General features: G+C 46.3%; 1 long non-coding RNA gene across 1 annotated transcript; it reads right to left on the bottom strand.

The window, feature by feature from the left end:
• Positions 1–9,507: 9,507 nt before the first annotated feature.
• On the bottom strand, positions 9,508–15,861 carry LOC110311949 (uncharacterized). The gene is made up of 3 exons (XR_002380011.2): positions 15,644–15,861; positions 14,563–14,644; positions 9,508–9,725 (listed from the first exon to the last, which is right to left on the bottom strand). It is a non-coding gene; the product is annotated as an uncharacterized LOC110311949 (long non-coding RNA).
• Positions 15,862–17,793: the final 1,932 nt, after the last annotated feature.

Consider the following 17,793-nt stretch of genomic DNA (forward strand, 5'->3'; position numbering starts at 1 on the left):
CGCCGCCGCCGGCCGCGGCCCCCTCATCCCCTGCCCGCCTCCCGAGCGCGACACTCCGCGGCCCGGGCACCCAAGCGGCCCGGCCGCCTCCGCGGGCCCGGCTGGCAGCGACGGCGCCCGGCCCCGCGGCTCAGGCGGCGCCCGGGAACATGGTGGTACCGCCGCCGCCTCGCCGCCCCCCCCCCCCCGCGCGCCCCACTTAATGAATTCGCCCGCGGCCGGACGACCGGGGGGCTTTGGGCTCCGCCGCCCGCCCGCGGCCCGCCGCCGCCGTGAGGAAAAACAATGCGCCGAGCGGGGCCGCCGCCGCGCCGCGGCCCCCCCCCCCACCCCGTGCCGCCGCCGCCGCCGCCGCCGCCGGGCTCCGGGAGGCCGAGACGAGAGGCGAGCGGGGCCGCCGGGGCGGGCGCCGAGGGCCGGGCGGAGCGGGCCGGCCAGGCGGAGCGGGGTGCGCGGGCGGTTGTGGGGCCCGGGACCGGCGGGGCCGAGTAGATCGCGCTCGAAGCCCCGGTCGGATCCGCGACAAGATGGCGGCTGTTGATTCCTCAATTAAAAAAAAAAAGAAAGTTTTTTTTCTTCTCTTTCCAGAGCCTGAACGGGGAGGGGGAGGGGGCGGGGCACGCCTGTACGTCACCCCCCCCGCGGCGTCACCACGCACGGCCCCCGCCCCGCCCCTCCACCTGCGCCGGCCGCGGCGGAAAGAGCCGAGCGCGCTCGGGTGGAAGGGTCGAAGGCACGGCGGCGATGCGTGAGGCGACGGGCTGCGGTGCTAGGCCGGGCCTGCGGGACGCGAAGTGCGCAGAGCAGACGGCCACTTTTGTTCTGACGCTGTCAGTAACGCGGCACGCGCCGGAAGGGCGCCCTGGGCTCGAGCCTAGACCTCCCCCAAGCTCGGAGTCGGCGCTGATCCGGGCCCAGCCCGTCCGGTCCCGCCCCGGCAGCTCTGCCTCTTCGCAGCTCCTCGATTCCTTGCTTGCGAGCGATCCTCCAGGGTGACATCGGACTAGGAAGACGCCACCGCAACCTGCGCCTCTTCCCCTCGCCCTATGCTAGTGATGGTGAAGTGGCGCCTGCAGGTTACAGAAGGTCCTCGAGTCTGTGTGCATATGGGGAAACTGAGGCAGGAAGGGGCAAAGCAACTTTTTCCAAGATCACCGAGGGAGAAAATGACAGGCCGAGAGTCCACCCTTTCCTTGTTCTTCCCAAGTTTGCAAGGGCACCGCAAGGCTCTTGAGCACCCACTCCCAAGCCCAAAAACGATAGGGCCAGGTCCAATGTCCAACGCTGTCACCTGAAGGGAGAGGCTGTCAGCTCTACCTCCTGGATCTGAGAAGGGTCCAGGTACCAAGACCAAGGGCTTCGATCTCCTAAGGGAGCTCCTTACTTCGGACAACCACCCTGGCTTTGGCAGGTACCCAGAAAAATGTAGGATCACAGGGAGACCCTCTCACTTGGGTGTGCCACACACCACCTCAAAAACTAAAGTTTTCCCATATCTGTTAACACTCTCTCAAAACCTGCCAGCTTGACTCAGAAGTCCTTATCTTCCAGGTATCAGCAGCACCCCTATTTCCTAAGCGAGAAACCTGTGAGTCAGACCCCTCCTTCCCTCCCCATCCACCCACGATGCTGCCAGTCTCCCCCACATTCTTTACCTGAAGAATGAGCTCCTCCACCTTACACCGCAGCCACCTGCTGTGTTGTCCATCATGGTGCCTGCTGTCCTTTGACTGAGGCAACTTTTTACATAAACTTTTCTTGTGTTTCATGTTGTTCAGCACACAGCCACAAAATTATCTTTTTTTGGCGGGGGGGGGGGAGGAATCTCCCTAGGTGATCTTAGAGAAAGTTGCTTTGCCCCTTCCTGCCTCAGTTTACCCATCTGCACACAGACCGGAGGACCTTGTGTAAACTGCAGGCGCCACTTCACTAGTATAGGGTGAGGGGACTAGGCGCAGGCCTACCTGCAACAAATGGCTCCTATACAAAGAAAAAGAAAAACACTAAGAACATATATAAAATAGATAGACACATGTATATAACAGTGGTTGGGCCAGGATTGAGTGATGCCCATTTATCTTAACTGTTCAAAACTTGTGCTTCCCACACCTGTTTCATCTCTCCCTTCAGTCCATCACTCTCTCCCCATCAGCATCCTACATTCGCCGAGTTGCTCTTATCATCTGAAATATTTTATACTTATGTCAATGCTATTCACAGTCCTGAAAACACCTGTCACTAGCACAATAATTCAATCTCCAAAACATGGTCCAAATCTCAGTTGCTCCAGGAAGTTCCTCTAACACTTTAGGGCCTCAGAGATCACTTATGGGCAAAATTCAAGGGCACAATATTAATACATTGTTCAGTTCATTTATGTTTTTATTCATCAAATATTGTTCTTAAGACCCTTCAGAGTATTGCCACTATATTAATTCCCTGGGAAAAACCATAAAGAAGTTCCTGTGTGCTCTATTTGAGAAGTTAAAGTAACAAGCATGGAAAATCATAAACAGAATATTCAGCAGTCCATCTTCACAGGAGTTGAAGGAAGTAAGTGGCCACAGAGCCACAGAGAGACAGAGGACCAGCATCACTGCATCTGAGGTGCCCTGGGTCTTAGTCTCACTTTAGGGCATTGCATTCACTGAGGGGAGGGGCTATGGTTGTTAACTTTATAACTGAATGGGTGGATACAGTGTCAGACCCCCCAATTCGGAGGCCTCTGGACATTAAGAAGAGTAGGTGATCCTGGTGGCCTACTCCTCCTTTGAATGGACATGGTGTCTAGTCACCTAGAAAATCCAGGGCCTTCCCCCAAAGGAAACTGTTCGTAAACATGTTGTCTACTAGTCTGTTCCTGGCCTTGAGTCGTTCCCCTGTTGTGAGCAGGTACTGGATAACACTCCAGTTTACAAAGGGAGCTGAGAAACCTAGTCCCTACAATTTGGAGTAAGCATGGCAGGACTCAACCTGGGTCACAGTTCTTAAACACCAAACCCCTAGCTCTTCTTTGTCCTTTGTTCCCAGTCCTGAAACACCTGCTCCACAGAAACATTTCTATTTGTTCTTATCTGTATGGTTTTGATCATTTTCTCTGGTACTTGCTGATACAGGTTTTCCTGTCAATTTTTCCCTTTAGTCTGAGTCTCCTCAGAGAACACCAGATGGGGAACATGGGTAAGAAAAAAATGAGGAGACATGGGTCTTGCATGACTACTTTTAGCTGGGCATCACTGTCAAGTTGAAAATGTCTTGAAATGTATCAAGCCACTGCCACACCCCCACTTCCCCAGCCCAGAAAAGGACAAGCCACAAAGGGGGTACCTTCTCTTCTCACAATCTGTAGCGACAGAGACCACATTAAATGAGGGAGGAATCCATAATTACAGAAGGCTCAGGCTAGGGGCACAGAAGAGTAACAATGTGGAATAAATTAAGGACAATTTCCTGAGAAAAGCTCATTTGCCTTTATCCACTGATGAATGTATAAACCTCTCTGTCCAAACAGTGTTAACAGTATTGGGTCATAAAAAGAAAAGATATGTTATGTTGACAACTGATAAAATAGGAAAGAAGTCAATGGGCAGTGGTGGCAGAGGCAGGAGGATCTCTGTGAGTTCAAAGCCACTCTGCTCTACAGAGCAAGTTCCAGGACAGCCAAAGCTACACAGAGAAACCCTATCTCAAAACAACAACAACAATGAAAGAAAGAAAGAGAGAGAGAGAAAGAGAGAGAGAGAGAGAGAGAGAGGGAGGAAGGAAGGAAGGAAGGAAGGAAGGAAGGAAGGAAGGAAGGAAGGAAGAGAAGAGAAGAGAAGAGAAGAGAAGAGAAGAGAAGAGAAGAGAAGAGAAGAGAAGAGAAGAGAAGAGAAGAGAAGAGAAGAAGAGACGAGACGAGACGAGACGAGACGAGACGAGACGAGAAAAGAAAAGAAAAGAAAAGAAAAGAAAAGAAAAGAAAAGAAAAAAGAAAAAAATAGTACAAAATGCCATGAGTGGGTGTTCTCTGAGAACCGTGGGTAACGGGGACGGGAAATGATGGCTGAGGACAAACTTCCAGATCACTTGGGTGTGATGACACATATTTATAATCCCAGCCCTTCCAGAGATGTAGGAGAAGCAGAAGCTTAAAGCTGTATAACAAATCGGAGGCCAGCTTGGGCTACTTAAGTGAATCTCAGGCCAGATTGAGCTACAGCAACAACAACAAAAGAGAGTGAGACCCTATCTCACAACAAAACAAAATGCATATAGCTGAACAATGCTAGCAATACCTGGACCTTAGAAATCTGTTGATCTATAGATATTACAATCTGATAATGTATAGAATAGATAATGTGATGAGGTATGGATGAAATAAGATTGGCTAGGAATTGGGCTCAGTGGATAAAGCAGTTATCACACAAGTTTGAGGCTTGGGTTTGGCTCCCCAGAACCCAGGCAGGTGTGGTACTGTATCAGGAGGCTGAAACCAGGGGATCTCTGGATCAAATTGACTATCTAGAGTAGCCAAATGTGTGAGCTTCAGGCTTAGCAAGAGACTCTACCTTACTAAATAAAGTGAAGAGTGTTAAGCTTCAAACTCAGGACAAGCAGCTGAGGTGCCTATTTAACATATCAAAGCCAACCTGGTTGGCTCCAGGTTCTCCTAGCATCCTTCAGTCCCTACCTGGATATGAGGGCCATACCACACCTGAATGTTCCAGCCCAGGGGCTGGGCTGATCTTCCCCAGAGGTTCTCCCCTGTATAACTCAGTCACTTAGGTTACCGACCCTCTTTTGTACTACCTTTTGTACCTTTGGCCTGCTGGCTGCTGTACCTATTTCCCCCTCTATCCTCTCCCCTCTTCTTCTCCCCACATGGTTCATGGTCATGACCACCCTCGGATGTCTCTGCCCGTGGCTATGCTTTCCCATGCATCTGTAATAAACTTTCTCCTCCACCACACCCAGGAGGAGCCATGTTCTTTTTTTTCCTTTTTATTCCTTTTCTTCATTCAGAGAGGATTTACTGTCAACTTCTGACCTCCACACATATCCACACCTATTTGTATGCACACCAACTCGTACTTGAATGTGTATACACACACATACAAAAGCAATTGGAACTGGTAGTCACTGAAGCCAATGGCAGTCAGAGGTGGATTCATCACAGAGTTCTGAGTACCTCTGAATATTCTGAAATGTCCATAATTAAAGGTTTTTATTACATTCATTTGTATGCCTGAGGGTGTGTGTGTGTACGTCAGAGGATAATTTGTAGCAGTTGGTTCTCTCCTTCCATGCTTCCATGTTGGTTCCAGCCATTGAACTAAGGTGGTCAGGCGTGGTGATAAATATCTCAACCAGCTAACCCATCTCACTGGTTGAATAAAGGATTTTTAAATATTAAAATCTAAATCAGCCGGGCGTGGTGGCGCACGCCTTTAATCCCAGCACTCGGGAGGCAGAGGCAGGCGGATTTCTGAGTTCGAGGCCAGCCTGGTCTACAAAGTGAGTGCCAGGACAGCCAGGGCTACATAGAGAAACCCTGTCTCGAAAAAAAAAAAAAAAAAAAAAAGAGAAGAGAAAATCTAAATCTTTTTACTCACAAACATCACTAAGCATTTTTTAATTTTTCTTTTGTCTTTCAAAAAAGCTTCATATTTTTCCCCTGTTGGGATTTGGACATCTCCAGCCAATCCAACAAATTTAATTATTAGTTCTTATCTCACTAATCATTTAATATAGAATCTCTTGAATGTCTATTGAGGTGTTTCTATCTCCCCCTCTCTCCCTCCCTCTGAGGTGTATTGTTTCTCCCTCTCTCCACCCCTTCCTCTTCTCTCTCTCTCTCTCACACACACACACACACACATAGTCTCACTGTGTAACCGAGTCTGACTTTAGGCTCACAATCCTCCTGCCTCTGCCTTCTAATTGCTAGGATTATAAGTGTGTGCTACCACATCTGGCTCTTGTTTTTAAACAGTCTTTATTGTTCAGGATTATAGACTGAGCAATAAAATAGATATAAAATAGAATAGTATACAATAGAATAGAATAGAATAGAATAGAAAAAATAAGCTTACGGTGGGAAAATGGGAAGCCCAGAGTGGAGACATGGAATCCATCTTTGATCTCCTCAGTTTGTTGCCTACAGCATCCTGGCCTCAACAATACTTTGACTGTCTAAGAATCTCCAGTTCCCTAATTTTTAATCTTTTCCCTTCTTGATAAGTTTAAATTTCATTGTCTGCTATGACAAACACTGGTCTGCTCATAGACTCAACTTCTCCCTCACTCATGTGATTATACTAGCTTGGCAGAACCACACTGGAGCTAAATTTGGCTACTTTTCACCTGAGCACTGAGAAAAATGATATTGCTCATTGTCAAGTATGGCAGTATACTCCTGTAATCCCAACAGTTGGGAAGGTGAGGCAGGAGGATCCCTGTGAGCCTTGGCTACATAGTGATTTCCAGATTGTCTTCAGCTACATAGCAGGACCCTGTCTCAAGGGGAGTGGAGGAGCTGACTAGTACCCTTATCACCAATAGTCACACATCTGCAGCGGGCCATTCAGACTGCTGGGCAATCCTATAAGTGCATGGTCATTCAGTCTCCTCAGCTGAAGCCTCCAGCATCTCCTTCCCCTTTCTTACTTTCAGCCCACAGTTTTACTATATTAATGAGTAAACTAGAACCACCAAGACACAATTTTCACAGGTTTCCCACAATGTAGTTGCTTATGAATCTACAGTGTGCCCATATTTCTACCCGTCTTCCTGTTTGTGCCATCTGAAGACCTGAATCCTCAGGTTAGGTACATAGCTGAATTCATAGAGCTGTTGAGGATGATCCTGATCGTCCTGCCTCTACGCCCTCATCCCTCAAGAGCCAGGATTAAATGTGTGGATGACCCCATGAACTGCAAAAGAAATTTCAAGACAGTGTTAAATCTAGACCATGGCATAGTTGCTGCTCACTGCTCTTAGATAGTTCTATAGTGAAAAGGAACAGAAAGACATGGAAATGTATAATTTGGGGAGCAAAGCCTTGTGAGTAAGTCTGAAAGAAGACAAATGGGTGTAAAGAAAATGAATGCAACTATTAAAGAGGTCAGCAGAATTTGGGAGAACACTCATAGTTTGCTGTGAGCCAATCAGAAAGGTTCCTTGAGGTCCAGAGTCCACCCATCAAAGGAGAGAGAGTCGACTAAGAATGTTACTGAGCATGTTCCCAGCTTGTAAATAGTCACACAGATAAGTATTTCTTTCCCAGCATCAGCCACTAAGGAGTACTAAGGAATACACAGCCACTAAGAGCTGTGGAAGAATAGGGTCAGACAACATCTCAAGATGGCAGCATAACTTTTCAGCATTGCCCATGTGGCAGTCAGGCATGGTAATGCAAGAGTAATAGGAAGAAGAAAGCTCCCAACAGGTTTCCAAAAAAGCTAGGGCCAGCATAGCAGTGTCAGAATCTCGGAGAAGGCCCCAGAGGCCATAGAGGCCCTCATGGAGGGTGAGGAGGCTTAGGAGATCCACATCTGAGTACCCAGTCTCTCCCTACCACACCTGGTGTGTGCTATTCTAACTTAAATTCATGTGGCCTTGGGGAGGAGCTGAAATAATAGGTTGAGGAAGACTAGGGAAGGAAGACTCCATTTGACTGGCTACTGTGGGAGGACTCCTCAAAGCCTTGCAAGTAACCCCTCACTTATGCTCTGTAAGGAAGCTCAATAAACTCATTGCTTCCTCCAGCATGAACTCTGGTAAGACTGTGCCTCTGTCATTGGGACCCTCGGAGAAGGGGTAGATGTTATGGCTCCTCCAGAGGTAAAAGCCCAAAGATTGGGGATTCAAGGTCATCTTTGATGACACAGCAAGTTTGAAACCAGCCTGAGCTATTAAATAAACAAACAAACAAACAGAGGTTGGCACTATGAAGATAGCTCAGCAGTTAACACACTAGTTACTCTCAGAGCAACCCAGAGGTCCTGAGTTCAATTCCCAGCACCTACACGGCAGCTCACAACTGTCTATAAGTCTAGTTCCAACGGATCCAACACTCTCCCACAGATATACATGCAGGCAAAACACCAGTGCATATAAAACAAAAATAAATAAATCATAAAAAAAATAATAAAAACCAGGGGTGAGGCTGGAGGGATGCAGCTCATGGCTAGAGGACTTGCCTAGCCCAGGGTTCAGTCTATCGACAGCACAGAAAGCAGGGCAGAGTGGCACATTTCCACCACCCCGGCACTGGGAGATAGAGGCAATGGGACCAGAATTTCCAAGTCACTCTCAGCTACAGAGCAACTTCAAGACCAGCCAGATCTATAGGAGTCTCCATCTTTTTTTTAAAGGATGAGTGACTTTGGAGAGATGGATCAGAGCTTAAGAGTGCTTGCAGCTCTTCCAGAGAACCTGAGTTCAGTTCCCAGTACCCATATCAGATGGTTCACAACAGCCCATAACTCAAGCTCCAGGGGACCCAACACCCTCTCCTATACACCACATATACACATACACACTCATAATTACAAATAAAACAAACCTCTTAGCCATGAGTTCCAGGACAGCCAGAATTACACAAAGAAACCCTGCCCTGAAAAAAACAAACAAATAAACAAACAAAAACCCAAATAAATAAATAGACTTCTCTTAAAGAGTAGTAAAATTAAAATAAAAGACAGAAGAGTAGAAAATGGGGAAGAAACAACTATTGGGGAGAATATTTTAAAGATTTTTTATTCTTATATTTTTACATGTGTGAGTGTTTTGCATATATGTATGTATTTGTACCACATGCATAAAGGCCCAGGAGAGGGTGTTGGGTCCACTGGAACAGGAGTTACAGTCAGTTGTGAGCCACCATGTGGTACTAGAACTGAACCAGGGTCCTTCTACAAGTGCAAACAGTGTTCTTCTTTTTTTTTTAATAAGAAATTTTATTTCATGTGCGTTGGTGTCAGATCTCCCGGTGCAAGGGTTACAGACAGTTATAAGCTAGCATGTAAGTGCTGGAGATTGAACCTGGGTCCTCTGGAAGAGCAGTCAGTGCTTTTAACCACTGAGCCATCTCTCCTGCCTACAACCAGTGTTATTAACGGCTGAGCCATCTCTCCAGCCCTCTATTGGGAGTTTTTAAATTGGAACGAATGTATTTTGCATTATAAGATGTCTATGAGCATATAGGGGCCAAGATTAAAAGTGATATATGTGAGATTGCTCGGTGGTACAGGTACCTACTTGCCAACCCTGATGATGTGAGTTAGATCTCTGGGATCCACATAGGGGTAGGAAAGAGCCAATTCCTGAAAATTGTCCACTGACCGCCACATGTGCACAGTGGAACACACATGCATACAAAATAAAAAAATTAAAAATTATATATTTGTGTGTCAAATTGACAAGGGGTATACTTATAAAGGTTAATCATCATTGTCAACCTGACTTGATTTGGTTTCACACACTTATTGATATGTCTATGAAGAAATTTTCAGATAGGTTTAATGGAAGAGGGAAGACCTACCCCGAACATGAGTGGCAGCATCTCATGGGCTGGGATCTTGTGCTGAACAAGTGGAAAGAGGAGCGAGGTAGCTGAGGACCAGCATTCCCTGCTCTCTCTCTTGGCTTCCTGACTGCAGATGCAGTGTGAGCAGCTCCCTCATGTTCCTGCTGTCTTGCCTTCCAGACATGGTGAACTGTATCTTCATAGTGAGAAAATGCTTCAAAATACAAAACAAAATATAACTTATTCTAGGGCAAGGATTGGAAAAATCACAAATCTATGCATAACTGGGTATGCTTGGCACAAGGAGTGGCACTATTAGGAGGTGTGGCCTTGTTAGAGTAGGTGTGGCCTTGTTGGAGGAAGTATGTCACTGTGGGCGTGGGCTTTAAGACCCTCTTCCTAGCTGCCTGGAAGCCAGTCTCCTCCTGCACCATCCCTGCCAGGATACTGCAATACTCCTACCTTGATGATAATGGACTGAACCTCTGAACCTGTAAGCCAGTTCCAATTAAATGTTGTCCTTTATAAGAGTTGCCTTGGTCATGGTGTCTGCTCACAGCAGTCAAAAGTTGTATTTGTTTCTGTTGTATTAGAGTGTGGACACACAAGTTCATTATGAATGTCTATGGCTGTTTTCATACTACAACAGAGCTGAGAAATTTTAACAGAGAACAAATTATCCAAAAACCTTAAAGTGTTTAATATCTGCCTTTATAGGAAAAGCTTTCTGGCACCTGCTTTGGGGTATAGTTCTAAGACTTCTAAGGCTTGCATGTTAATTAGATGCCAAGTGTCAAAGTAGTGTCATAGTCTATCCCAGCAGGGCTGTCATTCCAGTGTGGCTGGCATTGCTCTATGTAGCTCTTCTTCCAGGCCCGAGCACTCAGTCCTCTTGGTGAGAGAAGTCACTCTCTGAGAAGACTGGGAGCATCCCATTCCACCCAGGAAGAACTGGCTCTCAGTCACTGATTAATGGAATCTCTCACCCTTTGAGCTCCATGGGTCTTCTCTCTCCTCAGCCTCTCCTTCCCCAGTGTGAACCCCACGAATATCATCTACTGCAGGGTTGAAAATTCTATTCCTGCCTCACCTTGGTAAGGCCACTGTGCTCTTTCAGGATCCAACATGGTAAGATGTAGAAAGTCCACATTTTTCTAGATAGAATTCCATTCTCAGTGTTTCACTAAAAACTGCACTTGGTAAGGGCATCGGAGTCCACAGATTGCAATAGTTAAACATCTAATCGGTTGTTTCTAATTTAATGCATGGGTACACTTGTCGGTGCAGGTGCATTGCTCACTGAATCAGAGCAGGGAGCGATCATGCCTCAAAAGGAAAATGAAGAATGACTTAGGAGGTACTGACATTGACCCCTGGACTCTCCAGGCATGTACACAGGTGCAATGCACATAAAAGCTATATCTGTGCATCTCAGGGGCGTTGGTAAACCAAACTCTGGAGGGGCAAAGCCAAGAGGATATTGGATGCTTCCTGGCCAGCATCCAAATTTTATGTGGATGCTGGGACTGAACTCAGGTCCTCCTGCTTGGGCTGCAAGTGCTTTCCCAACAGAGCCTTCTTCCCTCAGCCTTTCAGCCAACCCATGAGCAGTCTCCCACAGAATGACTGCTTCGTTCTTGAAGGCCTAGCTTTTCTCATCCCTCCAGCTCAGGCTCCTCTGATAATGTTTCGCCTTCATTCTGAGCTCAGGATGCTGGGATGCTACAGGGCTCAGTCCTTTCCTTCCTGTATAGATTTCCTCCTCTCATTTCTTAGACAGAGACTCTGTCTTAGCCATGTTCTATTGCTGTGAAGAGACACCATTATCAAGGCAACTCTTATAAAGGAAAGCATTTAATGGGTCTGGCTTACAGTTTCAGAGGTTTCCTGCATGATTGTCATGGCCGGGATCATGGTGGTACACACACAGAGTAGCTGAACAGATGAATAAGAACAAGAGGCAGGTGTCAGGTCAGTAGCACATTTTAACCTGAGTACATAGAAGGCCGTAGCTGCTGTTCCCTGAGGGAAAGGGGACAGAGAAGCAGCTGGGAGGGAAGAGTGAGGTCAGATGGTGACACAGTCATCGAGGTTCCAGTCCAGAGCCAGTTTCTCAGGGTAGGGGAGGTCTCCCTTCTGACTTTGGTTTACTGAGAGTTATCAAAGAATGTTGAAGGGACATCAAACTGACTCAGTGGGTAGAGGGGCTTGCTACCAAAGCCTGATGATCCCTGGGACCCACACAGTAGAAGGAGAAAGCCAACTCTCACCAGTGTCCTCTCTGTCCCCCACATACACACCTGTAAATGCACACACACACACACACACACACACACACACACACACACACAGGACGTAATACAAAGTTGAAACAGAATGTCAGAGCCAAGTGGTGGCGTATGCCATTAATGCAAGCACTCGGGGGGCAGAGGCAGGTGGATCTCTGAGTTTGAAGTCAGCCTGGTCTGCAGAGTGAGATCCAGGACAGACAGGGCTACACAGAGAAACCCTGTCTGAAAAAATTGAAACTAAACAAAAGTGGCAAAGAGCCAGGTGTGCTGGTGCAAGTCTACAATCCCAATCCTCAAGAGCTGGTAGCAGCAAGATCAGGTGTTCAAGCTTACCCTCAGCTATACAAGGGAGTTCAAAGCCAGCCTGGACCAAACAAGGCCTTGTCTCAAGAAACTAAAACAAAAACAACTATCAAAATGAATGCTGAGTTTTCTGTAGCTCTCCTGAACTTGAGCTGACCCCTGCATTTTCTCCTCAGTTTACCAATACCATGAGGCTCACTGGGAGACAACATCACAACCTGCATCTTATTCATGGGATAAAGCCTTATATGACTGTAATTTGATTGTGAGTTTGTCTTTCTGTTATCATTTTAATATACTGCTGGGTCTGGTTTGTTAATATTTATTTAGGACTCCTCCCGAGAAGCCTGGCCTGTAATTTCCTCTGTTCAAATTGCCCCTGTCTCACCAACTAACAGCATTCGCTTTCCCTAGAATTTTTTTTTCTGTAATAGTTTTTATATGATACAATGTAATATTCTCCTGAATATCCAGTACTGCTCACCCTGAAGACATATGCTTCATATTTGGCTTTGTGTTATTACGGTAGTATGTGTATGTATATGTATCATATCTTACAGAGTGGAACTTAACTAATGAATGAGATATGCTTATGGTTATAGGTGCATATGTGTATTAAGTCATTTTTTCAAAGTTGCTGTGTTTGTTTTGTTTGTGGCAATGCTGGGACGAAAGCCAGGGCTTTTCGCATGCTTAGCAAGTGCTCTATCACTGAGCCACATGGCCAGTCTCTAGTCATCTCTTTTTAAAAGCATTGCTGGGTTACAGCGTCTACAGACTAACTCAGCAATCAAGGTGATTGTCATGCAAGCCTGTGTCAGCTCCATCCAGCCACATAAAGACAGAAGGAATGAGCAAATCCATCAAGTTGTCCTCTGACCTCTACACATGGGGCAAGTGCTCATATACATATAATAAATAAAGTTACATTGAAGTACTATTACAGAAGTGTTCCCATGATATCTTTAGTACCTCTATTTTATCTGCTGTTGAATTGTTTATAATTGTATTTTTTATTTTTTTTCTATTTTGGACCATTTCTCAGTCTTTCTAGAGGGTTTTATTCTGTCTTATTTTACTTGCTATAAAACAAAAACAAAATTTTGTTTTTATTGTCTTTATTGGCTCTTTATCTTCAGTTTTATTAATTCTTGCTTCATTTTTAATAACCCCATCAACATATAGGCCTATACACTCTAACTAAGAGAAAAAGTAGGGCTGAGGAGATATCTCAGTGGGTAAGAGCACTTGATGTGCAATCACGGGGAGGCAAGTTCAAATCTCCATCCTTAGGTAAGAAGCTGGCTGCGTGTGCCACATGTGGCCTCACAACTGGATGGCTGCTGACCTAGATCAGAAAGAGATGGTTCCAAATAGACATTTCAAGTAGGCTATAAAAATAAAAGAATACCAGTTGTCATAGAAATGCAAATCAAAACCACAGAGAGCTAATACTTCCCAACCCTTAGGATGACCACACTCAAAATAAACAGTGAAACAAGGTTGACAAAGGCCAAAAGAAACTGGAATTTTCGTACTTCATTGGTGGGAAGGGAAACTAACTGTACAGTCTCTGTGGAACCCAGTCTGAAGTTTCTTAAAAGGTTTAGCACTGAGTGTGGTAGCCCATGCCTGCAGCCCCAGTACCTGGGATTTCAGTAACACAGCAAATTCAAGGCCTGTACTACATGAGACCCTATCTTTAAAAAAAAGTTAAGTATTGAATTTCTATGTAACCCACAAATTCCATTCCTAAAAATATAACGAGGAAAATGAAAATATATGTTCCCACAACCCTTGTACACTCTCAAGGCAGAGAATACCAGATCATCAAGAATACCAGGGGTCTGGCCAGGCGTGGTGGCGCACGCCTTTAATCCTAGCACTCGGGAGGCAGAGGCAGGCAGATTTCTGAGTTCAAGGCTAGCCTGGTCTACAAAGTGAGTTCCAGGACAGCCAGGGCTACACAGAGAAACCTTGTCTCGAAAAAACCAAGGGAAAAAAAAATACCAGGGGATTAAGGACAGACTTGACTACATAGGAAATTTGAGACTAGCCTAGGCTATATGAGACCCTGTCTTTAAAACAGATTATAATGATGGCTACGAAACTCTGAGCATATGTCAGTATCATTGCCTTGTAACAAAGAGTTAAACAGGCCAGGCACAGTGAGCCATGTCTGCAACCATCCCAATATTCAGGAGACAGAGGCAGGAGGACTGATGAGAGTTGGAAATCAGCCTGGTTTACATAGTAAGTCCCAGGCCTTTGTGGGCACAGAGTGAGACTCAATATAATAAACAGATGATACATTTCAGATGCGAGGACACTCACTCAGTCCCAAGCCCACCCCCACCATTTAGCGGATCCTAGATCAGACTATGTGCAATGATAATAAATATGCTTAAAATATAAATTAATCTAGCCATTATCAATAAATATATGCCATCCCCTTACCTTGATGTGTGAACCTTTGTAACTCCCTAGAGATCCAGACTCCACAGAAGACGTTCAGGCTCCAGACTGAGGGGATAGACAGCTGGCAATAAAGTGATTGATGTACAAGCATGGGGGTCTGAGTTCAAATTTCCAGTACCCATGAAAAGACCAGGCTGAATGGCACCTATCTGTAAGCCTAGCTCTGGGGAAATAGTGGGGACCAGAACTGGTTGGCCAGCTAGTCTTGGCAAATTTATTAATTCCAGGCTCAGTTGGAAATCCTATGCCAAAATACAGTGTGGCAAACTAAGGTGATGTCACACACCTTTAATCCCAATACTCAGGAGACAGAGGTAGGTGGATCTCTAGAGGTAGGCTAGCCTGGTCTATATATTAAGTTCTGGGCCATCTAGGGCTACATAGTGAGATAGTGTCTCAAACTTAAATCATTGAGGGCCTGGAGAGATGGCTAGGTGGCTAGGAATATTGTCTGCTCTTTCGGAGGACCCAGGATCATAATCCTAGCACCCACATGGAGGTTCACAACTCAAACTCCAGTTCCAGGGGATCTGATCCTCCCTTCCTGCTCCCAGGATTGCCTGGCATGTACTTGGTGTACGGACATACATGTAGAAACACTCATACCCATATGACCAAGTGGAAAAAGGCTTAAATAAATAAATAAAACTAAGGTGGAGAGTGAATCAAGACACCAGTGCAAACTTCATATCTACACACACACACATACACACACAGAGACAGAGACAGAGAGAGAGACAGAGACAGAGAGACAGAGAAAGACAGACAGACACCGAGACACAGAGGCAGAAAGAGATAGAGATGGAGACACACAGAAAGCATGAATATTCCTTGCAGCTCTGTTCCACATGAGGGGTAGGTTAAGAGCTCTGTATCCAGTCTTCTCTCCTCCAACTCCTGAATCTGGCCACATTATGGGGCACCCATGTGCATGTATCTGGGTACCCTAACTCTATACAACTTGCTGTGGTCATGTCTTCTATAAACATCCAGTCCTTAAAACCCTATATGACAGAGGAAAAGCAATAGGGGGTTATTTGTCACTCTCTAGAGTACAGACCTAGAGAAGATGCCAGCACAGGCCCTAGAAACCAGTGTTGATATGGCATAGATCCCAGGCTCCGTGTATATACATTGCTCACTGTCATGGCCTGTTTGGAGCTGTCCTGGAGTCTTTGTCCTTTGGGAGGGGGCCTGGCTGGAGGATGGCCATGGCTGTCTCTAAAGATGGATGCCCAACCCAGTAGATGTCTTTGCCCATGTCTCAGGGTACCCTTCCATTTTGCTGAATGAAACAAATCCACACCAAAGAGTCTATTTCATCATTATGATTTTTTAGAACACAGGGACAAAGAGAAGATTCTAAAAGCCTCCAGGAAAGGGAATGAGAGGGAAAGAGGGAGATGGACAAGGAATGGCTTCATATAAGGAACCAGTATCAGAATGACAACAGGCAACGCCCTTCCAGCACAGAGCTGGAGGCCGAAGGCAGAAAGCCATGCTTTCAAATCCAGAGGGGGACACCTGATAACCTAGAACTCTGTATGCAGAGGCCACACTTGGAGCCGAAAAGTTCTCATGATTAGTTTGGACTTACAACGTGAAGGATGTAGAAGAAGCACAGGCAAACCCTTAGCCAGCCTACAGGGGGATTTCCAGGAAAGATTAAGGTAAGAAAGCTCCCCAAGAGTGAGCAGAAGCCAATGATGGCCCAGATCTGAAACAGTCCAGGATGAGGCATGGCTGTTTGTCTGCCCAACTTTGCCTCTTGCTCATCTGTCTCCTCTACTGCTACATCCTTCACTGGCATCAGAGTCCAGCTTCTCCAAGTCCGACATAGACTGAAGACCAAAGGCTCTCCAGGAATCTTTCAAGCCTTCAACACCTGTTGAAGCATCCAGCTTCATAAACTGGGGAGTCACCTCATCTCAGCCTCTCCAGTGTAAAGACAGCCACTGTTGGACAAGCCCTGTTGGTTGTAAGGCCTTCTAGTAAACATCCTCCCCCTTCTAAAATAATATAGTCTGTCAGTTCTGATCCTTTAGGGCCTGCCTAACGTCGAGTGGATGGGGAAGAATGGTCACGTCAGACTTGTAAATGTGACCTACGCATAGTGCTTTAGAGACAAGATGCACTGCACTGAGCACACTTAGACAACAGAGGGCCCAGTATAAAAGGAATGCCAAGAGGGAATGGAAGTCCCCTGTCCCTACCTCCAAATGGATGTATTGGCTTTTTTTCTTTTTTTCTTTCTTTCTTTTTTTTTTAAAAAAGGAGTAATCAGTTGATGTTGGCTCACAGTTCAGAGGGAACAGTCTATCACACCAGGGAAGACATAGCAGTAAGACTGGTTTCTGTTCATGACATTTAGAACATGAGGTAACTGGCCACGGGGGCTGGCAGTCAGGATGCAGCAAAGTTTTATCAGAAGCAGGGCTAGATTAGCTATTTAAAAAAAAAAAAAAAAAAAAAAGTGCTCCATCAGCCAAGCAAGATGCCTAAAGGGAAGAAGGCCAAGGGTAAGAAGGTGGCCCCGGCCCCCGCCGTCGTCAAGAAGCAGGAGGCCAAGAAGGTGGTCAACCTTCTGTTTGAGAAGAGGCCCAAGAACTTCGGCATTGGGCAGGACATGCAGTCCAAAAGAGATCTAAAGAGCTTCGTCAAATGGCCCTGCTACATCAGGCTTGCAGCCGCAAAGAGCCATCCTCTATAAGCAGCTCAAAGTACCTCCTGCCATTAACCAGTTCACCGAGGCCCTGGACAGGCAAACAGCTACTCAGCTACTTAAGCTTGCCCACAAGCATAGGCCAGAGACAAAGCAAGAGAAGCAGCAAAGGCTACTGGCCCATGCTGAGAAGAAAGCTGATGGCAAAGGGGACATCCCAACTAAGAGACCACCTGTCCTCCAAGCAGGAGTCAATATGTCACCACCTTGGTGGAGAACAAGAAGGCTTAGCTGGTGGTGATTGACCATGATGTAGACCCCATTGAGCTGGTGGTTTTCCTGCCTGCCCTGTGTCGAAAGATGGGGGTGCCCTACTGCATCATCAAGGGAAAGGCCAGGCTGGGGCCCCTGGTCCACGGGAAGACATACATGCACCACTGTTGTCCTCACACAGGTTAACTCGGAAGACAAGGGTGCTCTGGTTAAGCTGGTGGAAGCTATTGGGACCAATTATAATGACAGATATGAGATCTGTCACCACTGGGGAG

This window comes from Mus caroli, unplaced genomic scaffold (genome assembly GCF_978045245.1).
Source record: "Mus caroli unplaced genomic scaffold, Mus_caroli_1 scaffold_17, whole genome shotgun sequence".
In the NCBI taxonomy this organism is placed as follows: domain Eukaryota; kingdom Metazoa; phylum Chordata; class Mammalia; order Rodentia; family Muridae; genus Mus; species Mus caroli.